A 24,052-nucleotide genomic window follows, 5' to 3' on the forward strand; every position below is an offset into this window, starting at 1 on the left:
GATTTTCCCTTAAAGAAACCATACTTGTCCTATCTTGTCCTGTGTCACCAAGTACTCCATAACCTCATCCTTAACAATTGACTCCAACATCTTCCCAACAACTGAGGTCAGGCTAACTGGTCTATAATTCCCTTTCTGCTGCTGTCCTCCTTTCTTAAAGAGCGGAGTGACATTGGCAATTTTCCAGTCCTCTAGCACTTTGCCAGAGTCCAAGGATTTTTGAAAGATTATTACTCATTCCTCCACAATCTCTAACACTACCTCTTTCAGAACCCTAGGGTGCAGCTCATTTGGTCCAGGTGTCTTATGTACCCTTAGGTCTTTCAGCATTCTGAGCACCTTCTCCTTTGTAATAGTAACTGCACTCACTTCTCTTCCCTCACACCCTTCAACATCTAGCACACTGCTAGTGTCTTCCACAGTGAAGACTGATGCAAAATACTCATTTAGTTCATCTGCTGTTTCCTTATCCCGGTTATTATTTCTCTGGCCTCATTTTCTAGCAGTCCTATATCTACTCTCATCTCTTTTATTAGTTTTTACAATCTTGAAAAAGCTTTTACTTTGATACTGTTTGCTAGTTTACTTTCATATTTCATCTTTTCCTTTCTAATGATTCTTTTAATTATTCTCTGTAAGTTTTAAAAGCTTCCCAATCCTCTGTCTTACCACTAATTTTTGAGTTATTGTATGCCGTCTCTTTTGCTTTACATTAGTTTTGACTTCCCTTGTCAGCAACGGTTGTACTATTTTGCCATTTGAGTATTTGTTTATTTTTGGCATACATCTGTCTTGCACGTTCCTCATTTTTCACAGAAGGTCACACCATTGCTGCTCTGCTGTCATACCTCCTAGCAGCTCCTTCCAATTTATTTTGTCCAACTCCTCTATCATACCACTGTAATTTCCTTTACTCCACTGAAATACTGCTATATCAGACTTTACTTTCTCCCTATCAAATTTCAAGTTGAACTCAATCATATTGTGATCACTGTCTCCTTAGTGTTCTTTTCCCTTAAGCTCCTTAATTACCTGTGGTTCATTACATAACACCCAATCGAGTATAGCTGATCCCCTAGTAGGCTCAATGACAAACTGCTCTAAAAAGCCATCTCATAGGCATTCAACAAACTCACTCTTTTGAGATCCATTTCCAACCTGATTTTCCCAATTGACCTGCATGTTGAAATCTCCCACCACTATCATAATGTTGCCCTTTTGACACACCTTTTCTATTTCCTGTTGTAATCTGTGGTCCACATCCCAGCTACTGTTGGGAGGCTTGTATATAACTGCCTTCAGGGTCCCCCAAGGATCCAACATCTTCCGATCCTATGCCACATCTTTCGACTGATTTGATGCCATTCTTTACCAGCAGAGCCACTCCACCCCCTCTGCCTACCTTCCTATCCATCTGATACAAATGTATAACCTTGGACATTTAGCTCCCCACTACACCCATCCTTCAGCCATGATTCAGTAATGGCCACAACATCATACTTAACAATCTGTAAAAGTGCAACCTTATTTCTTATACTCTGTGCACTGAAATATAACATTTTGAGTACTGTATTTGCCACCCTTTTTGATTCTGCATCCCTAATGCACCGATACTCACCCTGCTGGCTGCAATAACGTCCTATCATCAGCCTGCCCTTCTGACAGTCTGACTGCATGCAACCTTTGCATTTTTACCATCTGTCCTATCCTGAGTACCTTCGCTCTAGTTCCCACCCCCCCTGCCAAATTAGTTTGAACCCTCCCCAACAGCTCTAACAAACCTGCACACGGGAATATTGGTTCCCTTCGGGTTCAGGTGCAACCCTTGACTTTTGAACAGGTCATACCTCTCCCAAAGGAGATCACAATGATCCTAGCATCATCTGCCCCCTGCATCAGCTTCTCAGCCACACATTAATCTGGCAGATCACCCTGTTTCTACCCTCACTGGCACGTGGCATAGGTAGCAATCCAGGGATTACTACCTGGGAGGTCCTGCTGCTCAGCTTTCTGCCTAGCTCTCTAAATTCTCTTTTCAAGACCTCTTTGCTTTTCCTATCTATGTCAATGGTACCAATATGTAGCAAGACACCTGGCTGCTCTCCCTCCCTCTCCAAAATGTTTGTGTGTTGCTTTGGATTTCCAGCATCAGCAGACTTTCTCATGCCTTATGTTTTGCCCTTTTCAACTGATGTACTTCCCTCACACATTTGACATTTTTTATGAAGGAGTGGGTGGGTGGGGGCGTTGCTAGATTGGCTGAAATAAACATCTTTCGAGCAACAGCATGAGGTATTTTAGCTAACCAGTTGGAGGAGTTAAATTTTTCCAGTGCAGATGCTCAGCAGACATTAGATGTCTTATTAAATGGCTAACAATAGATCTCCCAATTATTCCAAAGAACAGAAACAATATCCTTCCTCACTACCATTAGAGTGCCTGCCTCTCAGTTTCTTTTCTAGGCTCAACAGGCAGAGGGAGGAAATTTAGGCACTCTTTCATGCTTCACTGTAAATCACAGAATTATTTTTAATCTTCTCTCTCCGCAAGTTCATTGATATATACCGAAAAGAACTCTTTCTCATTTTCTGCTGCAATTTGTTTTCTCAACTTGCCTTGACTGCAAGGGGTTGGAGTAAAAAGCTGACAAAATCTTGCTACACCTGTGTAGGTATTGGTGAGACTGCATGTGGAGTTCTGCTTACAGGTTTGATCTCCTTCTTTAAGGAAGGACATGCTTGTGGTTGAGATACTTTAGAGAAGTTGCACTAGACTTTTTACTGGGAATGAGGAGCCTACTTTTTGAGGAAAATCTTAGTAGAATCAGATTATCGTCTAATGTTCAGAAGAATGAGTCTGACAAAAAAAGTGATAAGGATGTTCTTCCTCTTGGGCAAGAGGGCAGGTGTATGGAGTTGAGTGGGATCCGGGATAAGCCATGATGGAATGGCGGTGCCGACTCAATGGGCTGAATGGCCGAATTCGGCTCCTATGTCTTATGGTCTTATGGTCTCATGGGGAGGACTAGAACATGAGGACTGAACTTCAGAATGCCTTCTCACGGAGAGCCGTGAACCTTTGGATTTCTCTACTCCAGAACCTGCTGTTGCAAATGAGATTTTTGGACTATAGAGGCTATAAGAAACTGATAGGATAGCAGAATGCAGATGAAGATCAAATTTGCCATAATCTCATTGACTGCATCTCATTACAAGCTGTGCAATGTTATATTCCACTCTTATGCTTTAAATGTAAATTTTACTTATCTCATTTCAGCTACTGTCCTTTAATCTCCCCCCCCCCACCGCCAATCCACCCACGTCCCTACCTATTCCTTTGGGCTTTATGTATCTCTAATATTCTGCCATGCACTGACTACTCCCATTGGGATGTTATCAAATGTTGAAGCATATAGCAGCATCTCTTTTTATGTACGTCTATTGTTTTTGTATTTCTTTGTCTCCACATCTGCATATTTCCGTCTCCTCCAATACTCTGTCCAAGAGAGGGAAGCAAAATCACGAGAATCCACATCAGATGCAAACTCTTTAAGATTCAAGTACATTTATTGTCAAAGAATGTACAAATTATACAACCTTGAGATTTGCTTGCTCACTGATAGCCACAAATCAAGAAACAAGAAAGAATTCCATTAAGTGAAAAAAAAGCGTAAAATTAAAACTAAAAGACTAGCACTCGATGCACAAGAGGAAGGAAAAGAATACAAGTCATGCAAACAATTGAAGATCAGCATTCTGAACCTCAGAACCATGAATGTGACCATCATGGAGAGCAAGTGAATTCAGCTCTCACCCTGGATCCCGACTCTTGTACTCAATACTGAAAGTGGTAAGAAAGGAAGTGAAATTTATCATAGCCTAAGAAGACTTAGAATCTTTGTGATATTGTGAGCTTTTCTCATAAAGCGGCTGTAAAATGTCTGTAGGAGCCATGTATCTGTTCCCTGTCTGTGTTGCACATTTATTATATTCACTATGGTAACTAGTGGGGGCGTGGTAAAAGCAAGGTGAAAAAGTTTCGTATTCTTGCTTATTTCATGGCAGTTTGTGGTTTGGGACTGGCAGAGGTCATATCTTTGCTGACCACTTAATATTGCTTCAAGATTATATGTTTGCCAATTGCTAATAAAGGATCGAATAAAGAATTCCACTCTTTGGAACAATCATTTCATTGGAGCTGAGGGTACGTCATGCAATAAAAACAACCCCATGGCAGTCACAGGCTTGTGGCAATTGTTTTCTTTTGATGTTGGATTTGTTTTTCCCACTACTATGTCTTTTTAAGTAGGATCATATGTATACTGGCCATGAAAATAATATAGTACACTGCATCCCCCATGTTACACCACTCCATCTGCTCCTGCATTGTGCTAGCAAGGAAAATAAGCATAATTACAGGAAGATTTAAGAAGTACTTTGCACCCCTGATGGCTCAATGTTTAAATGCTTCTATACGTGTTTTAGTAACTCCACAGGTAAAGGAAACTCCGAATTAATTTGCTCAGTTTGATTTTTCTTTCATTATTATGTGAACATTGGTTCTTATAAATGGACCCATCACTGGCTGGCATTGATTCCCCATCATAGGGTATCCTTGAGAAGGTGAAGTTGAGCCTCCTATTTGAACCAGTGCATATGTTCTAGTGATGTTAGTCCCACAGTTCTTTTGGGGTATTCCTGAATATAAGCCCAAGTGCTTATAAAAGTAATGGCAATATATGTTCAAGATGGTAAGATGGTAGATATTGTAGGTTCTAGTGGTGGACGGAGTAAATACTGAGTGTAGGGAATGTGTGCCGAGTGAGTAGCCATTTTGTGCTGGAGCTTCTTGAATGTTTCTGGAGTTGCTCATCCAGGCTAGCTTTAATCTGAACAGGGGACATCAGGCTCTGTTTATTACTGACTAATGCTGATCACTGCTGCTGATCACTACTGTAGGACCTGCATTGTAAGGCTTATGAAGACAGAATTTGTCACTGGTGGCCATACATGCCTTGATCGCTTTCCCTCAGTCTGCGGTCCATGGACCCCTAGGGTAATATTAGTGGTCCATGGCATAGAAAAAGTTGGGAACCCCTGCTTTAGAGGGATATGGAACAAACGCAGGCAAAAAAGACTAATTTAGGTAGTCAGCATTGATAAGTTGGGCTGAAGGGCCTGTTTCTGTGCTATGATTCTATTTGTGGATCACTGCTGACATGTGTAACTTGTTTAATCTTCTCTGCTGTTAGTTATGATTATTACATTATAATTATAGGAAACTCAAGCTTGCCAATCTTCACTATTATGTGCTGTGCCAAATTTTATAGGTGATCATGGTCTTTGACCAAGATTGGTCTTTGCAAATTTTTCTACTGAAGTGGGCAGTGTCTTTACAACATGGGTGAGCCCAGCCATTTTCAATGCTCTTCAGAGATTGTCTGCCTAGTGTCAGTGATTGCATAACCAGGACTTGTGATATGCACCAGCTGTTTGTACAACCATCCACCACCTGCTCCTTGGCTTCACAGGACTCTGATTGGGGAGGTTAAGCAGATGCTACACCTTGCCCAAAAGTGACCTACAGGCTGGCCAAGGGAAGGAGCACCTTACACCTACATTAGCAGAAATGCATCTCCGTCCTGCCGACCAGACAATCGTTATAACAACTTAAAAATATATCAGACCTATCTCCAAGGATCAGTAAAGTACTCTGATGAATAACTTACAAATGCAATTAATAAGGAAATGCTGTTGAAGTTGAGATTGGTTATTAAGGCTAATTTTCTTGATAAACCCATGCTGATGGTTGAATTTAGAATTTTACTGCAAACCATTTACATTTCTGCATTACAATTCTGGTTGAATGATGCATTGTTTTTAGAAACTGGGAACCATTGAGAGGCTTGCACTATGTTACTTTTATAATAGTGGTTGATCTTTCCCAGTTTTGACCAATTTTGTTGTTGTCAGTGGTTCTGGGTGTTGAACATTATGGGCATGCTATGTTGGTGCTATGGGTTGCCCCCAGCACAGCCTGAGGTTGTGTTGGTTGTTAACACAAGTGACGTATTTTACTGTCAGTTGATGTACATGTGATAAATAAATGAATCTGAATCTGATTTAGCATATAGAATACAATTTATGCCAAATAAGTCCCCAAGACATTGGAATTAGAATTGATATTCATTTATTATTGTCACACATACTGAGGTTAACACATTGTTTGAGCTATGTAGGTGAAGGAAGTGCTTTCAGCATTTATTAAACATGTAACAACAATGTTGGGACCCATGAATGACTGCAAAGTAAATTTCAGGTACTTTATTTAATTAGTTTTGGAATGAGTTAGGATAGCATTTATTACCCTCCTCTAATTCTTTTGAGAAACTTGTGCTGAACCACCCTCTTAAACCGTTGAAGTATTTTACTAATGCCACACACACTATGCACTTGAGTAAGGGAACGCCAGGATTTAGATGCAATGTTTAAGATACAGTACCTATAAAATGCCAGAGGAACTCAACAGGTCAGGCAGCATCTGTGGAAAGGAATATTCGGCGTTTTGGCTGAGACCATTTGTCAGGACTAGACAGGAAGGCGGAAGAGGACAGAGTAAACAGACGGGTGGAAGAGATGGAGAACAAGCTAGATGGTGATAGGAGAAACCAGATGGATGGTGGAGGGGGGATGAAGTGAGGAGCAGGGAGGTGATAAGCGGTAAAGGTAAAGAGATGAAGAAGAAGGAATCTGATAGGAGAGGAGAGTGGACCATGGGAGAAAGAGAAGGAGGTGGGGCATCAGGGGGAGGTGATCACTAAGGATAAGTGAAGAGGTAAGAGGCAGTCAGAGTGGGGAATGACCAGAGAGGGAACAGGAAACGGTGAAGAGGGAACATTAACCAGAAGTTACAGGAATCAAAGTTTATGCCATCAAATTGGAGACTATCTAGATAAAATATGAAGGGTTGCTCCTCTAACCTGAGTGTGGCCTCATCATGACAGTAGAGAGGTTGAATTGCTTCAGTGGAAGATAATGATGCTGCTCCCAGCTGCATCTCTGCCATTTCCCGGACATCTGCCCTTACCCCATCTTCCTCGTCCTTACCTACCACCATGAGCCTACTCATTCAGTACATTATTCTCTGCAATTTGTACCATCTTCAATGGGATCCTATCACCAAACACATCTTTACCTTCCCAATTCTGATTTCTGCAGGGATTGCTCTCTCCGTGATTCCCTTGTCCCCACTATTCTACCTCCTGGCACTTATCCCTGCAAGCCGAAGAAGTCCTTTACCATAGCGTTGGAGAGGGATAGAAACAGACAAGTTCGGAAAGCGTTTAAGTGAAGTAAGGGAAAATATGAGGCTATCAGTCAGGAACTTGGAAGCATAAATTGGGAACGGATGTTCTCAGGGAAAGGTACGGAAGAAATGTGGCAAATGTTCGTGGAGTTCTGCATAGGTACGTTCCAATGAGACAGGGAAAGGTACAGGAACCATGGTATACAAAGGCTGTTGTAAATCTAGTCAAGAAGAAAAGAAGAGCTTACGAAAGATTCAAAAAACTTGGTAATGATAGAGATCAAGAAGATTATAAGGCTAATAGGAAGGAGCTTAAGAAGGAAATTAGAAGAGTCAAAAGGGGCCATGAGAAGGCCTTGGAGAGCAGGATTAAAGAAAACCCCAAGGCATTCTACAAGTAGGTGAAGAGCAAGAGGATAAAACATGAGAGAATAGCTCCAATCAGGTGTGACAGTGGAAAGTGTGTATGTAGCCAGAGAAGATTGCACAGGTGCTTAATGAGTACCTTGCTTCAGTATTCACTACAGAAAAAGATCTTTGTGATTGTATGAATGGCTTACAGTGGACTGAAAAGCTTGAGCATGTAGATATTAAGAAGGAGTATGTGCTGGAGCTTTTGGAAAGCATCAAGTTGGATAAGTCACCGAGACCAGACAAGATGTACCCCAGGCTATTGTGGCAGGCAAATGGGGAGATTGCTGAGCCACTGGAGATGATCTTTGCATCATCAATGGGGACGGGAGAGGTTCCAGAGGATTGAAGGGTTGCAGATGTTGTTCCATTATTTGAGAAAGGGAGTAGAGGTAGCCCAGGAAATTATAGACCAGTGATTCTTACTTAAGTAGTTGTTAAGTTGATGAAGAAGATCCTGAGAGGCAGGATTTATGAACATTTGGAGAGACATAATGTAATTAGGAATAGTCAGCATGGCTTTGTCAAAGGCAGGTCGTGCCTTACGAACCTGAATGAATTTTTTGAGGATGTGACTAAACACATTGATGAAGGTAAAGCAGTAGATGTAGTCTATGTGGATTTCAGCAAGGCATTTGACAAGGTACCCCATGCAAGGCTTATTGAGAAAGTAGGGAGGAATGGGATCCAAGGGGACATTCCCCTGAGGAGTGAAGTAAAGACCTGGGAAGTTGATTGGCGAAAGAGAAGGGAGGAGGGCTGGTGCAGGGGGAATCTAATAGGAGAAGACAGATGCTTGGAAGAAAGAAAAGAGGGGAGGAGCACCAGAGGGAGGTGATGGGTAGGCAAGGTGAGACAGCGAAAGGGGGATGGGAAATGGTGGTGGTGGGGGTGCGGGCATTTCTGGAAGTTCAAGAAATTGATTTTCAGGTTGGAGGCTATCCAGATGTATGTTGTTCCACCAACCTAAGTGTGGCTTCATCGCACCAGTAGAGGGGGCCATGGATAGACATATCGGAATGGGAAGTGGAATTAAAATGAGTGCCCACTGGGAGATCCCACTTTTTCTGGCAGATGGAGCATCGGTGCTCGGTGAAGTGGTCTCCCAATCTATGTCAGGTCTCATAAATATATAGAAGGCCATTGGAAAAGGTGAGGAATACAGGACTGAAGCTGTTATATTTGAATTCATGTATTACACAGAATAACGTAGATGAACTTATTATACAGTTAATTGATATGTACAGCATTGTGGTCATCACAGAATTGTGGCTGAAAGAAGGTTATAGCTGGGAACTTAACGTCCAAATATAAAACGTCCAAAAAATAAAATAAAATCATTAGAAAGAGGTGACATAGGATCAGAAACTGTAAAATTGTTGTGGGTAGGGTTAAGAAACAGCAAGAGTAAAAAAGACACAGATGGTAGTTATATACAGACTTCTTATCAGTAGCAATGATGTGGTCTACAATGTTGCGATAGTCATGGTGCAGGTAGATTTGGAAAATCAAGCTGGTTCTGGATGCCAAGAGGGGGATTTATAGAATAACAATGAAATGCTGTCTTAGAGAAGACATCATAATATGATAGAATTCACAGTGTGATTTGAGAGGAGAAGATAAAGTCAGATGTATCAGTATTAAAGTGGTGTAAAGGGAATTACAGAGGCATGAGAGAGGAAATGGCCCTGACAGGGATGATGACAGAGCAGCAATGGCTGGAGTTTCTGGGAGCAATTAAGAAGGCACAGGATAGATACATCCCAAAGATGAAGTATTCCAAAGAGAGAATGACTCAACCATAGCTGACCAGAGAAGTCTAAGCCAACGTAAAAGCCAAAGGGAGGCTATAAGACAGAGCAAAAATTATTCAGATATTAGAGGACTGGGAAGCTTTTAAAAACCAATAGAAGGCAACTAAAAAAGTCATAAAAAAGGAAAAGATGAAATAGTATATAAAAAAAACAGCCAGAAGTATTAAAGAGAATACCAAAAGTTTCTTCAGATATATAAAGTGTAAAAGAGAGGTGAGAATAGATATCAGACCACTGGAAAATGATGCTGGTGAGGTGGTAATGGAGGACAAGGGAATGGCAGATAGACTGAATAAGTATTTTGCATCAGTTTTCACTGGGGAAGACACTAGCAGTATTCCAAATGCTTGAGAGTACCAGGGGGCAGGAGAGTGTGAAGTTGCCATTCCTAGGGATAAAGTGCTTTGGAATTTGAGAAGTCTGAAGGCACGTAGATAAGTCACCTAAACCAGATAGTCTACACCCCAGGGTTCTGAAAGATGTGGATGATGATACTGTGGAGGCATTAGTAATGATCTTTCAAGAATCATTAGATTTTGGAATGGTTCTGGAAGACTGGAAAATTGTAAATGTTACTCCACTCTTCAAGAAGAGAGAGACACAAAATAATGGAAATTCTTGGCCAATTAGTCTGACCTCAGTGGTTGAGAAGATGTTAGAGTTGATTGTTAAGGATGTGGTTTCGGGGTACTTGGAGGCACACAATGAAATAGGCCAAACTAGGCATTTTTTTAAGGGAAAATCTTGCCTGACAAATCTATTGGAATCTTTGAAGAAATAACAAGCAGGATAGACAAAGGAGAATTGGTGGATGTTTTGCATTTCAATTTTCAGAAAGCCTTTGACAAGATGCCCCACAGTAGGCTGCTTTAAAGAGCCCATGGTATTACAGGAAAGTTCTAGCATGGATAGAGCATTGGCTGATTGGCAGAAGTCAAAGAGTGGGAATATAGGGAGCCTTTTCTGGTTGGTTGCCTGCAACTAGTGGTGTTCCACCAGAGACTGTGTTGGGACTACCCTTTTTCTTCATTATATGTCAATGATTTGGAAGATGGAATTGATGGCTTTGGACCCATATGAAGATGGGAGGTGGAGCAAGTAGTGTTGAGGAAGCAGAGAGGCTGCACAAGGTCTTAGAAAGTTTAGAAGAATGGGCAAAAAAGTGGCTGATGGAATACAATGTCAGGAAGTGTATGATCATGCACTTTAGTAGAAGAAATAAAAGGGTAGACTATTTTCTAAATGGAGAGAAAATTCAAAAATCTGAGGTGCGAAGGGAGTTGGGAGTCCTTGTGCAGGATTCCCTAATAGTTAAGTTGCAGGTTGATTCAGTGGTGAGAAAGGCAAATATGATGTTAGCATTCATTTTGAGAGGACTAGAGCCAGAATCTCCTACCAGCGGGAAACAAAGGAATGCAACATTTTGTGCTATGTGGAGACCTAACTGATGGAGAAGATACCGGATCACGCCATCAAGCCCTCTGGGTTCTCCCTGTTCCGCCGGACAGATGTAAAAAGTTCTCTGGGAAGAGTAAAGGAGGTGGGATATGCTTCATGGTCAATAATGCCTGGTGTAACTTCCCAGAATGTGCATGCCCTCGAAACTTTTTGTTCACCAGATCTGGAGTACCTGGTGCTGCTGTGTAGACCTTTCTGGCTGTCTAGGGAGTTCACGGCTGTTATTATCACAGCTGTGTATATTCCGCCGCAGGCTGATACTGGCCTGGCTCTCAAGGAACTGTACAAGACCATCAGCACCCTGGAGACTGCACATCCAGAGGCTGCTTTCATCGTCGCCGGTTACTTTAATAGAGCTTTGCCGTCTAAAGTCTTTCTGAAGTTTTGCCAACACATCCAGGTGAGCACATGGGGAGATAGCATACTCGACCACTGCTACTGTCCCTTCCTCAACGCTTACAAAGTGCTCCTCTGCCCCCCATTTGAAAAATGAGGTCACTCCTCCATTTACTGGTGCCAAAGAACAGACAGAAGCTGAAACAAAAGGCGGCCTTTGTTAAAGCCGTCCACTGTTGGTCCCACCAATCGGCCTCCATGCTGCAGGACTGCTTTAATGACGTTAACTGGAATGTCTTCCATGAGGAGGATATCTCCAAGTTCACGGATGGGGTCACGAGTTTCACCCGGAAATGCATCGAGGATGTTTTCCCCCGAAATCGGTCAGGGTCTTTCCAAAACAGAAACCCTGGATCAACAGTTCCATGTGAGCGGCAGTTACTGCGCAAGACAGTGCTTACGTTGCCGGTGACCAAAATGAACTCAAGAAATGCAGCAACTGTCTGCGCAGAGTCATCAAGGCAGCAAAACAACAATACAGGGACGAGATCCAGACTCAACTTGCCACCAACAACACATGCAACTTATGGCAAGGTCTGCACACCATCGTAGACTTCAATGCTAAATGCAGTGGAGTTTCCAACATTGATGCCTCGCTCCCAGATGAGCTAAGTCTTTTTTACGCTCAATTCAATGTCACCAGTACTGAGCCCCTGAGGAGACCTGCAGATGATGTGACCGGGAGCTTGGTCATCTCTGAGGCCAAAGTACGCAGGTGTCTCCAACAGTCACAAGGTTGCAGGACCAGACAACATCCCAGGGCGGGTACGCAGGATGTGCGTGGCACAATTGGCAGGTGTGTTTACAGACATTTTTAATCTCTCCTTCTCCCAGGGCAGAGTGCCCTCCTGCTTCAAAACAGCCACCATTGTCCCTGTAACTAACAAGACCTAGGTAGCATTTCTGAACGATTGGCATTCTGTCGCCCTCACCTCAATAGTAAGCAAATGCTTTGAGAGGCTGGTGAAGGACTACATCTGCAGCATGCTACCATCCACACTGGACTTGCTACAATTCGCCTACTGACACAACCGATCAGCAGACAACGCAATAGCCACTGCTCTACATACCATCCTTACACATCTGGAGAGGAGGGATGCTTATGTTAAAATGCTGTTCTTGGACTACAGTTCAGCATTCAACGCTACAATTCCCTCCAGGCTCAACAAGAAGCTCAGAGACCTCGTCCTTCGCCCTGCCTTGTGTAGCTGGATCCTGGACTTCCTGTCAGATCGCCAGCAGGTGGTAAAAGTGGGCTCCCTCACCTCTGACCCTCTGACCCTCAACATAGGTGCCCCTCAGGTCTGTGTACTAAGTCCCCTTCTTTACTCTCCGTATACCCATGACTGTGTCGCCACCAACAGCTCCAATCTGCTAATTAAATTTGCTGACAAGACTACACCGATTGGCCTAATCTCAAATAATAATGAAGCAGCCTACAGAGAGGAAATCATCACTCTGACACAGTGGTGACAAGAAAACAACCTCTCTCTCAACATCGCAAAAACAAAGGAGCTGGTTGTAGACTACAGGAGGAATGGAGACAGGCTAACCCCTATAGACATCAATGGATCTGGGGTTGAAAGAGTGAACAGCTTTAAGTTCCTCAGCATAAACATCACCGAGGATCTCACGTGGTCTGTACATACCAGCTGTGTGGTGAAAAAGGCACAACAATGCCTCTTTCACATCAGACGGTTGAAGAAGTTTAGTATGGCCCCCCAGATTCTTTCTACAGGGGCACAATTGAGAGCATCCTGTCTGGCTGCATCACTGCCTGGTAAGGGAACTGTACTTCCCTCAATCGCAGGACTCTACAGAGAGTGGTGCGGACAGCCCAGCGCATCTGTAGATGTGAACCTCCCTCTATTCAGGACATTTACGAAGACAGGTGTGTAAAAAGGGCCCGAAGAATCATTAGGAACCCAAGTCACCCCAACCACAACCTGTTCCCTCTGCTACCATCTGGGAAACGGTACCACAGCGTAAAAGCCAGGACCAACAGGCTCCGGGACAGCTTCTTTCAAGATTTCAAGATTCAAGATTCAAAAAACTTTATTGTCATTCTAACCATACATCAGCTCTGCAGGGCAGAATGAGACAGCGTTTCTCAGGGGCAGTGCCATCATAACATAACAAATGCAACACTAAATAATAAACATGACAATAAACAGTAAAACACAACAGCCACATGTCAGTTAAAATCAGTTATAAGTGTCCAGTGCAAGTTAAAAGTGTCCAAAGCAGAGTCAGGTGGAGCAGCTATTTAGCAGTCTGACTGCCTGTGGGAGGAAGCTGTTTAGTAGCCTTGTGGTTTTAGTTTTGATGCTCCTGTAACGTTTGCCTGATGGCAGAAGAACAAACAGTTCATGGAGAGGGTGTGAGGGGTCTTTAATGATGTACCGTGTCTTCTGGTGGCATCGACTCTGAAAGAGGTCTTGGACAGAAGGTAGGGAGACCCCAATAACCTTCTCTGCTCCCCTAACCACCCTCTGCTAGGGTTTTTTGTCGACAGCACTACAGCTGGAGTACCAGGTTGTGATGCAAAAGGTCAGCACACTCTCAACCACGCCTATGTAGAATGTAGTTAAGATGTTAGCGGGGAATGATGCTTGTTTAAGCTTCCTCAGGAAGTGCAATCTCTGCTGGGCCCATTTCACAATCCCAGTGGTGTTCCTGGACCAGGTGAGATTGTCCAAGATCTGCACCCCAAGGAACTCGATGTTTTCCACACTCTCCACTGTGGAGCCGCTGATGCTGAGGGGTGTGTGCTCAGGCTGAGACCGTCTGAAATCGACGATCATCTCCTTGGTTTTGGTGACATTAAGCATCAAGTTGTTATCCCTGCACCAGCTCTCCAGGTGTTTGATCTCCTCCCTGTACATAGTTTCATCATTTTTGCCGATGAGCCCCACCACTGTGGTATCGTCTGCAAATTTAATGATCAGGTTCTCCTTGAATCTGGCTGCACAGTCAGGTGTTAGCAGTGTAAACGGCAATGGGCTAAGCACACAGCCTTGTGGGGATCCAGTGCTCAGTGTGATGGAGTCAGAGATGTTCCTGCCAACACGGACTGACTGTGGTTTCTCTGTCAAGAAATCCAGAATCCAGCGACACATGGCAGTGCTAAGGCCAAGCAGCGACAGTTTCTCCACTAGTCTCTGTGGGATGATGGTATTGAATGCTGAACTGAAATCAATGTACAGGATTCTGGCATAAGTGTTTTTGTTGTCTAAGTGAGAGAGAACTGTGTGCAGTGTGGTGGATATTGTGTCCTCCGCAGAGCGATTTGGACGATAAGCAAACTGTAGAGGATCCAGTGATGAGGGGAGGCTGACTGTGATATGAGGCTTAACAAGCCGTTCAAAACATTTCATCACTATGGGGGTCAGGGCAGCGGGACGGTAATCATTCAGACAGGCTACAACTGATTTCTTTGCTACAGGGATGATTGTGGAGGTTTTGAAGCATCTGGGGACAATAGCTTGACTAAGGGAGATGTTGAAAATGGCTGTCAGGACATCTGCTAATACATCACCACATTCCCTGAGCATACATCCAGGGATGTTGTCGGGACTTCCCGCTTTTCGTGGGTTGACCATGGCAAGGGTCCTCTGTGTTTGCTCTGGATCAATGATTGGAACCGGCTGGTCAGATGGTAAAAAAGGACTGGCTCTCCCCCTTGCTGTAGTGTTCCACCAGACCATCAGACTGCTTAATTCATGCTGATGCAGCTGGATTTCTAAGTTATATTGACTTTCCTGTTGTACATAATATTTATTATAAATTACTATAATTGCGCATTGCACATTTGAACAGAGATGTAACATAAAGATTTTTACTCCTCATGTATATGAAGGATATAAGTAATAAAGTCAATTCAATAAAAGCAAGGAGGTAATGTTGAGTATTTAAAAGGCACAGGAAGTTTTGTGAGCAGTCTTGGGCCCCTTATCTTACAAAGGATGTGCTGAAACTGGAAAGGGTTCAAAGGAGGTTCACTAAAATGATTGCAGGATTAAATGGCTTGTCATATGAAGAGTGCTTAATGGCTTTAGGCCTATATTAACTGGAATTCTAAAGAATGGGAGGATGACCTAACTGAAATCTATCAAATGGTAAAAGGCCTTGATAGACGGGATGTGGAGAAGATGTTTCCTATGGTGAGGGAGTCTAATACCAAAGGACACAGCCAAAGGACATAGAGGGATGTCTATTTAAGACAGAGATGAGGTGACATTTTTTTAACCAGTGTGTGAATCTGTGGAATTCTTTGCCACAGCTGGCTGTGGAGGCCAATTCATTGGTATATTTAGGACAGAAATTGACAGATTTTTGTTTAGGCAGGACATAAAGGGATGGGGGGGCAGAAGCAGGAGATTGGGTCTGAGAGGGGATTGGATCAGTCATGATGAAATGGCAGAGCAAACTCACTGGGCCAAATGGCCTAAATCTGCTCCTATAATCTTATAGTTTTATTTTAAACCTGAGCAATACAAAGAAAACACTGGAGGAACTCAGTTGGTCAGGCAGCTTCTATGGAGAGGAATAAACAGTCAAAGTTTCAGAAGGAGACCCTTCAGGCCTGGAATGGAAGTGGGAAGAAGCCAGAAGAAGGAGGTGGGTGGGGACGGGGAAGGAACTGATACAGGAAGGCCGCTGTCTGTACACCTTCCTCACCCCCCACATATCTCTGTCTTCTTCCCACTTCTCTCCGAGTTCTGATGAAGGGTTCCTTCCAGAATCGTCAAACGTTAATATTTTTCTCCATACATGCTGTCCGTCTTGCTGAGTTTCTCCAGCATCTTGTGTGCTTTGCTCTGATTTCCAGAATCTGCAGAATCTCTTGTGTTCATAATAACTCTGTACTGTGAAAGGAATTGAGAGCTTTCTTCCTTGGTATTGATAAGCTTACTGTTACGGATTTACATTAAATGATTTTGATGCACTGTCAATAATTATTTTAGCTTATGCTGGGAAAGAGTATTTATCATTTCACAATAGGAAAGCTGACTTTGAGAGGAAGGGCCATTTGCAAATTATCTGCTATTTCAGGAGCAGACTCGAATGACCTTAGTAGTGTGCCCTAACTGGTCCTTCGCATTGGACAGTACGATTCCTCCATCCTTCAACTCAGCGTGCATGCGGGCTAAGTAGGTGTGCCGGCCCTGACATCATAGTCACAGCAACAAATCAGCCCAGCACGCTGGCGGTAGCGATTCACAACTGCCTTGAAAGCATTCCAGTACAAGTCAGCTAAGCAGAGGTTGGAATCGAGCAGCAGTCTGTTGTAGAGTGCGCTGTTCAGAGGACTTATTGAGGGGAGAGTGGAGGCGCCAGAGTGAGCGGAGCTCGTTAGGATTCGGCGAGCTATTGGTGGATTAATATACCCGATGGGACCGCAAAGTTACTATACCGCTTATTCAGTGTGTCACATCCATTTCATATGCGCGGCGGGAGAAAGGTAAGAGATGCATTTATTTTTTTAAAGCATTATGGAAAAATACAAGTCAATTGCACTGTGGCACTGATAATATTCACTCAGCAATGCCTGACGTCCGATTAAAATTGGGGACCCGAGCAGTCGAAGGAGAAACATAGGCGCGTAGGTTTTCCAAACAAGGGGAGTCGGTAACACCGTTTGCATCCTGTACCACTACAGCCAACGCCGTAGTTTACTGAAGTTTTGATCGGAATCTACTGCGGGCTCTCCCGTTACCAATCTGAAAAGTCGTTTATTCACTTCTTTTTCTTCTGGTCGTCACATTTATCAGTAACATCAGGCTAATGTGTCAGCACTTTGGAGGTTTTATTTTTTAAAGGTGTTTTACAGAGCTTTCATAAAATATTGCGAACTAGCCCAAATGAGATGAAATTACGGCCGCGGCTCTATACTGAGAGGGGTGGGGTAGCAGAGCATGTCCACAACATGCTTTGGTCGGACAGTCGCAGCCTTCACCGAGAGAGCTTTTTCAAGGATATCGGCGCAGTTCTGTTCGATTTGATGAACTGCTCGGTAATTCGCCGGCTCCCAATATTCAGGGGGTTTGAGTTTAGGTTTCTGTTGGTGAGTGGGACATTTACTAAGACATGTTCTGGAATTTTAATGATTCTCTTCTGTCCGTCCTGTCCGCTGGACAGAACTGCGAGCTATAACGGGCTCCAGGAATTAATACGACCTTGGAGTGACTGGGCGAAGTTGGTCCGATGTCCACTAACATCTGGAGCAAAAAAAACGAAGCGCAAACTCTGGATTAAAAAAATACTTGTTTAAAAACCCGCTCGTTGACCTGTAACCTCAACCCAGTTTCACTCCCCCCCCCCCACCCCAGCTTGTAGTCTCAAATTGCTGAGTGTTGGCAGTATTTTCCGATTCAATGTCCCCCCACTGTCTGTTCTTGGCGTGTGGCTGGTGACAACCCGCCGGCATCTCCGCTGACAGAATTGATTTTTCCTATTTGCAAAACTGAACATCACGCAGTTCATCCCCTTGGCTGGCGGGTATCCTTTCCTTCGCCTCAGCTCGCCCAAACTGAACTCCTCGTAAAAGTGAAGAAAACTCGATGCAGTATTGAGACTGAAACAAAACAGACGGGCTTTAAAGCTGCCAGGTGAGATGATGTTCAAATATTTTCTTTGAAAAAGGGATTCAGAGGTTCTGAACATTTACAGAAGGCTTCCCTTGAAGTGCCTTGTCTCTGAGATCTCACTGAGGTTAAACACATCATTGTATTATACTGATCTTGCATTATTTCTCTGGGATGTAAATAAGGAAAGCCGATTTAACCCTAACCGCGCCATGCTGCTTGTGAAATACTGAAGTAAATTAAAGTGTGTAGCATCTGTAAAATGTACTTTTGCACTGATAACTGATGATGTATTAAGCACTCAGACCTGGCGAGAATTTCTGATGCGTTCTTCTTCAGTGAACTCTGATAGCATTCAACTATGGAGGTGGCGGGGGGTGGGGGGACCTGCTGGGTTCTTTGAACGGTTAACTGTTCACCTTTAGATGTCTGCAATGCAGTATCAATTTTTAAAAGGTGAAGCGACATTTTAAATGCTGCTTGGGTTCTTCATAGCTGGCGTGAAGTAATAGGTACTGATTCTTGCCATGTAGTAGCTTCTGCTCATTGGTAGTTCTCATTGCTATTCTCATACCCCAGGGGCAAATAGTCTGTCGTCAGTTGAACAAAAATCCCAACTTGTTGACCTTTAACAATTCCAAATGTATTTACATCGTACCTTTTGCCGCCAAGGCAGGCAACTACAAAACATTTTTTTTTCATTCCTTGGCCTCTGCTGAATTAATCTCAATGGTGTTCCTGCAAGTTGGTTCAGTGTTTGTGAACCGAAGGGGTGGTAGGAAGTAATTTATTGATCGTTCTCTAGTAGCCCTCCTGTTTGTGCGAGACGTTTTCCTTGACAGGGTCAGAGTGGGCATTGAGGCATCTAGCAAAAATGAAATGGTCTGCCACGACTCACTGCTTGGGTTCACTGATTACGCTGAGGCACAAGATGAGGTGCCTAGGAGCAATCAATTCCCTTGCAATTTTTTTATCCACACACATATCTTTAAAAACGGAACTGTAGACTCCATAAAAACAAGTACAATTTAAATTCATTTTAAAAATAAAATAAATGTAAAGAACTATAAAAGCTGTTAACATTTTAATTTAACTATATGGACGTAAATATTTTAATATGGCCAAGCATGTGTCATTTTATAATATGGTTTGAACCGCTTCGGCTTAGTGATTCTCTGTAGGGTCATAATAATATTCTGTGGTCTGCAAATAAGCAAAAGATATTTTTATATTGCCTTATGACATGGTAATTTTTATGAGAATGATGCTATCTTTTCCGGCAATCATGTCCATTTGCAGTGTTGCAAGGTTGTTCGCAAGGTTCTGCACAAGTGCATAACTGCAGATTAAAAGATATTACCATATTAACCAAAGTAAGAACACAAATTGGAAAACAAATTCCAAGATTCCATAAGCATCATCTCCAAATATAGGAATGTCTTGAAAAGCAAAAGACTGCACATGTTGGAAGTCTAAAATAAAAGCATTGTGTACTGGAAACAATTAGCAGATCAGACAACTTCTACGGAGAGGGAAACAGTTATTTATTATCAGAGTGGCTGATAGGTCATTAGTATTTATATTAAGTCCTTTTTCTCTATAGATTCTGTCGAGCTTGTTCAATATTTCTAATTTTTTAACTAAAAGAATGTACTTCTATTAACAGGACCCATTTTTAAGGGTGGGCCAAAAAATAACATTAATTTATCTTGTGTGAGGGTGTAGATACCATAAGGGTTTATTACTACTTCTGCCAATTTACTTTTAAATGAAGTTCTTCAGATTTTTCATCTGGAGAGTAATTGGGAAAAACTCCCATCCACTGAGGGTTTCTAAGGAAAATGTTGCTTCTGGATAAACTTAAATGCTGTGCTTACTAGGCTGACAGGAATCATCACTACTCATGAGTGACCCCACAACCAATGCCTGCCTGCCCTATCCCCTGTGTGCCTCTGTATATATTTTGAGAAGTATACCTGTGAACCGAGAGCATTATTCTCAGCATGCTGGGGAAAATACTTGAATGCTACAGGAAATGATATTTCCAAATTGATCTGACTGTAGGGTGCAATTGAGAAATAGAAAGTTCTCCCACTTATGAGACACTTTTCTTGGGCTCAACTGAGTGATGCAATGAGTCAGCCTACTAGTCCCTACCCTGAATAGTAATCTTCACCCTGCTTTACCTGCTAGGTAGCATCTTCAAATGGTGCAGTAAAAAAAACACCTAAACACCTCCGCAGTTATATAAATCACTTTCCTTATAATGGAGCACTAAATGAAATATTTTTTAATATTTCCATTAAATGTGTGCAATTTATAAAGCACCCAAGTTTCTCTGGGTACATTTAAAAGAGATTTTGCCTGATGAACTGAAGCTCATTAAATCCCAGATCCTTGAAGCAAATGATGATTAAGTCAGACTCTTCTCCTCACGTACTGTGGTTTGTTAAAAGGAAAAGTTCTTTTGCAGTAACATGATAGATTTGCGAAACTGCTACTCTCGCAAAGCAGAGTTTTGATCTCCATGCTATTTTAGAGTGAATGACATCCATCGAGAATCTTGGTAAGCCAGTGTGGCCAACTAAATCAGTAGGTTTTTGAATTGATTTAAATTAAAATCAGTGCGACAAATGCTCGTTTCACATTTAAAACAGAAAGCTGTAGCATTAAGTGTGATGAATTTCCTGGTCAGCTTAGATATGGTTAATTGATGTAAATGGTTGCTCAGTGTATCTGTTTTATTTCCTTTTGTATGCACTTTGCAAAGCACTGTAAATAGCACTTCGTGAAATGAGTTTTGTTTTGAAGGACAGTTTGTTATCCTTGTAAATACAGCACCATAATACTTTTAATGGGGTATTTGCTTAAAACTATTGCTCATGCTCAAAATGTCTGACAGTGCTTTCCACTTTGACTGCATTAAGCTGATTTATATTTTTATAGCCCTTTCACAGAAAAGAATGAGCAAGCCTACAGCCATCACATTTTAATTTCCTTACTTGCTTTGGACTATATTTGTTTTATTTTCATTGAGACAATGTGTACCAATGTAAAACAGTATTCTGCACTTAGCAGACTGTAGGCTAACAGATTGTAGACTGTAGATGTAAGATCATTCTTGTTACTTCAAGAGAGCATAAAAGGAACTTTTAACCTCTTCCAACCCGTAGATCACTGCTGTTCACCATTTCCTCTTTACTTTCTTTTTTAGTTCTTCCTGATCCACATTTTATTCTAGGAATTTCTGTTCATCAATTAATTAGTAAACATTGTACAGATTCAGTTGCTTCTTGTATTAATACTACCCTGAAAAGAGCAAGTTGGATTTTTCTATACTGAAAAGCAAACTGCGAATGCTAGTCACCCAGCTAGTTGCACAGTGAAGTATTGGAAAAGGTGGAAAATGTGGTCATTAATCTTTCTTGCCATATTGTTCCACAAGCTTAATTTTTTTCTGGTTCTAACCTGCAGACACTTTCATTAGCTGTCCTCACCCTGCCTACCACATGCAAGTACTTAGAAGGCTCATGCTCTTGGCCAGTTTCCTGTTTTCCAGATTTATGTCTCCACCGTCCCCAGAGAACATGAGGAGAAAAGCAGCAATAGGGCTCAGAGTGACATACAAAGTCTTTTAGGACCTAGAAGTGAATGAAGCACAGTCCCTTCTGCACTAACCCATTTTCTGGTGAGATTTAAAAGGTCATCTTAAATGATTGCTTGCCCCTTGTGGCCGAGCAGTGAGCTTTGCCCATTGGATTGTGCTCCCCAGCAGCAGCAGGCATCCAATTGCTGATGATGATCCCGCAGAGAACTAGGTCAAGATGAGGCCATAGTTACAGATGGGAATCGTGGCTGCTTTCAAAGGAGAGATCTAATCCAAAGTACCACTGTCATGCAATAGCTCATGTAATAAAATGTTGAGATGTGCATTGTGATGCGTTACACCTTTGTGCTCATGTGCTACTATGGTACCTGGTAAACCATAAACTGCTGTAACCCGGATAATGTTTTTGCCCCCTGTAATTTTGTAATCCTTTAAGAAGATTATGGAGAATCCCTTAAGTACCAAGAATGAGCAATGTGAACCACTACAGAGTTCAGATTACCAAATGATCTTTGCATATGTGTTTGTATTCCTGTAAACACCTAAGCATCTATTTCTTTCTTCTATAAATAGATGTTTGTATTTATCTGTGTGCTTTAATTGTAGAATCTTTCTTTGTTCTCTTGATGCTTGCCCCATTCATTCAACCATGTACAGTTATTTGATTGCAGCCACTGTACGCAAGGGCTCTGCTTCCCTCAGGGTTATATCTCTCCATCACCTTCCTTAACCTCTTCACTTCAGTGGTGCTATTCTGCCTCCCCCCCCCCGCCACCCCCACCGTCGACACAATAGCTTCTTCACTCAACATTGTGAAGATCAAGTATTTCCTATCCTGTCATGGACTCTGTATCTGCTATATGACCTTCATCTCTATAACACCAACCAATTTGATACTAGTGTCTCATAAACATAAGAGGTTCTCCAGACACTGGAAATCTTGAGTAATAGACAAAAAACAGTGGAGGAACTCAGCAAGTCAGGCAGCATAAACAATCAACGTTTTGGGCTGAGAACCTTCATCAGGGCTGGAAAGGAAGGGGGCAGAAGCCAGAACCAAAAGGTGAGGTGAGGAGAAGTACAAGCTGGCAGGTGATAGGTGAGACCAGATGAGAGGGAAGGTGAGTAAGTGGGGAAGGGGGAAATGAGGTAAAAACCTGAGAGGTGATAAGTGGAAGTGGTAAAGGACTGAAGAAGAAGGAATCTAATAGGAGAGGACAGTGGAGCACAGAATAAAGGGAAGGAAGTGGGTCACAGAGGGAGATGATGGGCAGGTGAAGAGAAGAGGTCAGAGCAGAACGGAAAAAGAGAGGAGGGGAAGGGACAGATTACCAGAAGTTAATTATATTGATGTTCATCCCATCAAGCAGACAGAATATGAGGTGGTGCTCTTCCCGTCGAAGTTTGGCCTCATTGTGACAATATAGGAGGTCATGAAGAGACACGGTTAGATTGGTAATGGAAAGTCGAATTGAAATGGGTAGGCATCAGGAGATCCCACATTTTGTGGCGGACAGGTTGAAGGTGCTTGCAGAAGCATTTTCAAGCCTATCTCACAAAGGCAGCCTGATAAGCTTTAAAATTCTGTACTATGCATTGGTGGTCTTTTGACTTTGATCACTCATCTTCATAATCCTGATGCTTTCTCCATCACCATCATGAAATCTTCCATCCTCCAGCTCTAGTCTCCAGGTCTTTTCTGCCTTCCCTTGTCCCATTATTCCTTTGTTGTGCCTTTAGGTTCCATCCTTTTATCACACCACATTGAAACTCTCCTCCTCTCTCAGCTCCTTTAGTATCTTTCTTAAAGCCAGGCATCAATCCCCCCCTCCTTCCTTAGCCAAGGGGCATTCATTTTAACATTTTTAAAACACTGGAAACACATGGTAAATGCAAAGTGCTCATCATTGTTAACAAAACATTGCAGCAAAACAACAATTCCTCGCCAGTGTTTTGTTCTGAAGGTTGTACAACAGAATCAGAATGTTCAACAGGTCCGAATATTTTCAGGAATTGAGATCTGGTTCCAGAATATAATAGAACTAATTCATCTCAGAGTTTTTGTTTTCCTGAGTGGCTTTGTGCTGCAGGAGAGGAGCGCACACAGAAAGATGTTTCACATTGGCATGTGACCTCTAGTGGCAAGCCTTCTCACTGCTGAGTGAGCGATTGATGAAGGAGGACAGTGTGAAAACTTAGAATCATAAAAATTTACAAGCAAGAAGATCATTCCACTCATCAGGTTATAGAGTCATAGAACGTGAAATCAGGCCCTTCAGCCCAACTGTTCATGCCGACCAAGATTCCTATCAAAGGTAGTCCCATTGCCTGTATTTGGCCCATATCCCCCGAGATGTTTCCTATCAATATACTTGTCCAAGTGTCTTTTGAAGATTGTTAATGTACCAGCCTCAACGTTTTCATTTAGCAATTAGTTTCATATATGGACCACCCAGTGGGTGAAAAGGTTGCAT

The 24,052-nt window shown here is 42.5% G+C and overlaps 1 protein-coding gene across 2 annotated transcripts in view; it reads left to right on the top strand.

Annotated features, from left to right (window-relative positions):
- Window positions 1–16,682: 16,682 nt before the first annotated feature.
- LOC134350076 (muscarinic acetylcholine receptor M3-like) overlaps window positions 16,683–24,052 on the top strand; it is a 401,102-nt gene continuing 393,732 nt past the window's right edge. Inside the window, exon 1 of one of the 2 annotated variants that reach the window (XM_063055000.1) lies at window positions 16,683–16,848. The gene's annotated coding sequence lies outside the window, so the exon portion shown is untranslated. Of the gene's footprint in view, window positions 16,849–17,978; window positions 17,996–24,052 lie in introns of those variants that run through there. The other variant, XM_063055001.1, reaches the window with a different exon arrangement.

This window comes from Mobula hypostoma, chromosome 8 (genome assembly GCF_963921235.1).
Source record: "Mobula hypostoma chromosome 8, sMobHyp1.1, whole genome shotgun sequence".
NCBI lineage: Eukaryota > Metazoa > Chordata > Chondrichthyes > Myliobatiformes > Myliobatidae > Mobula > Mobula hypostoma.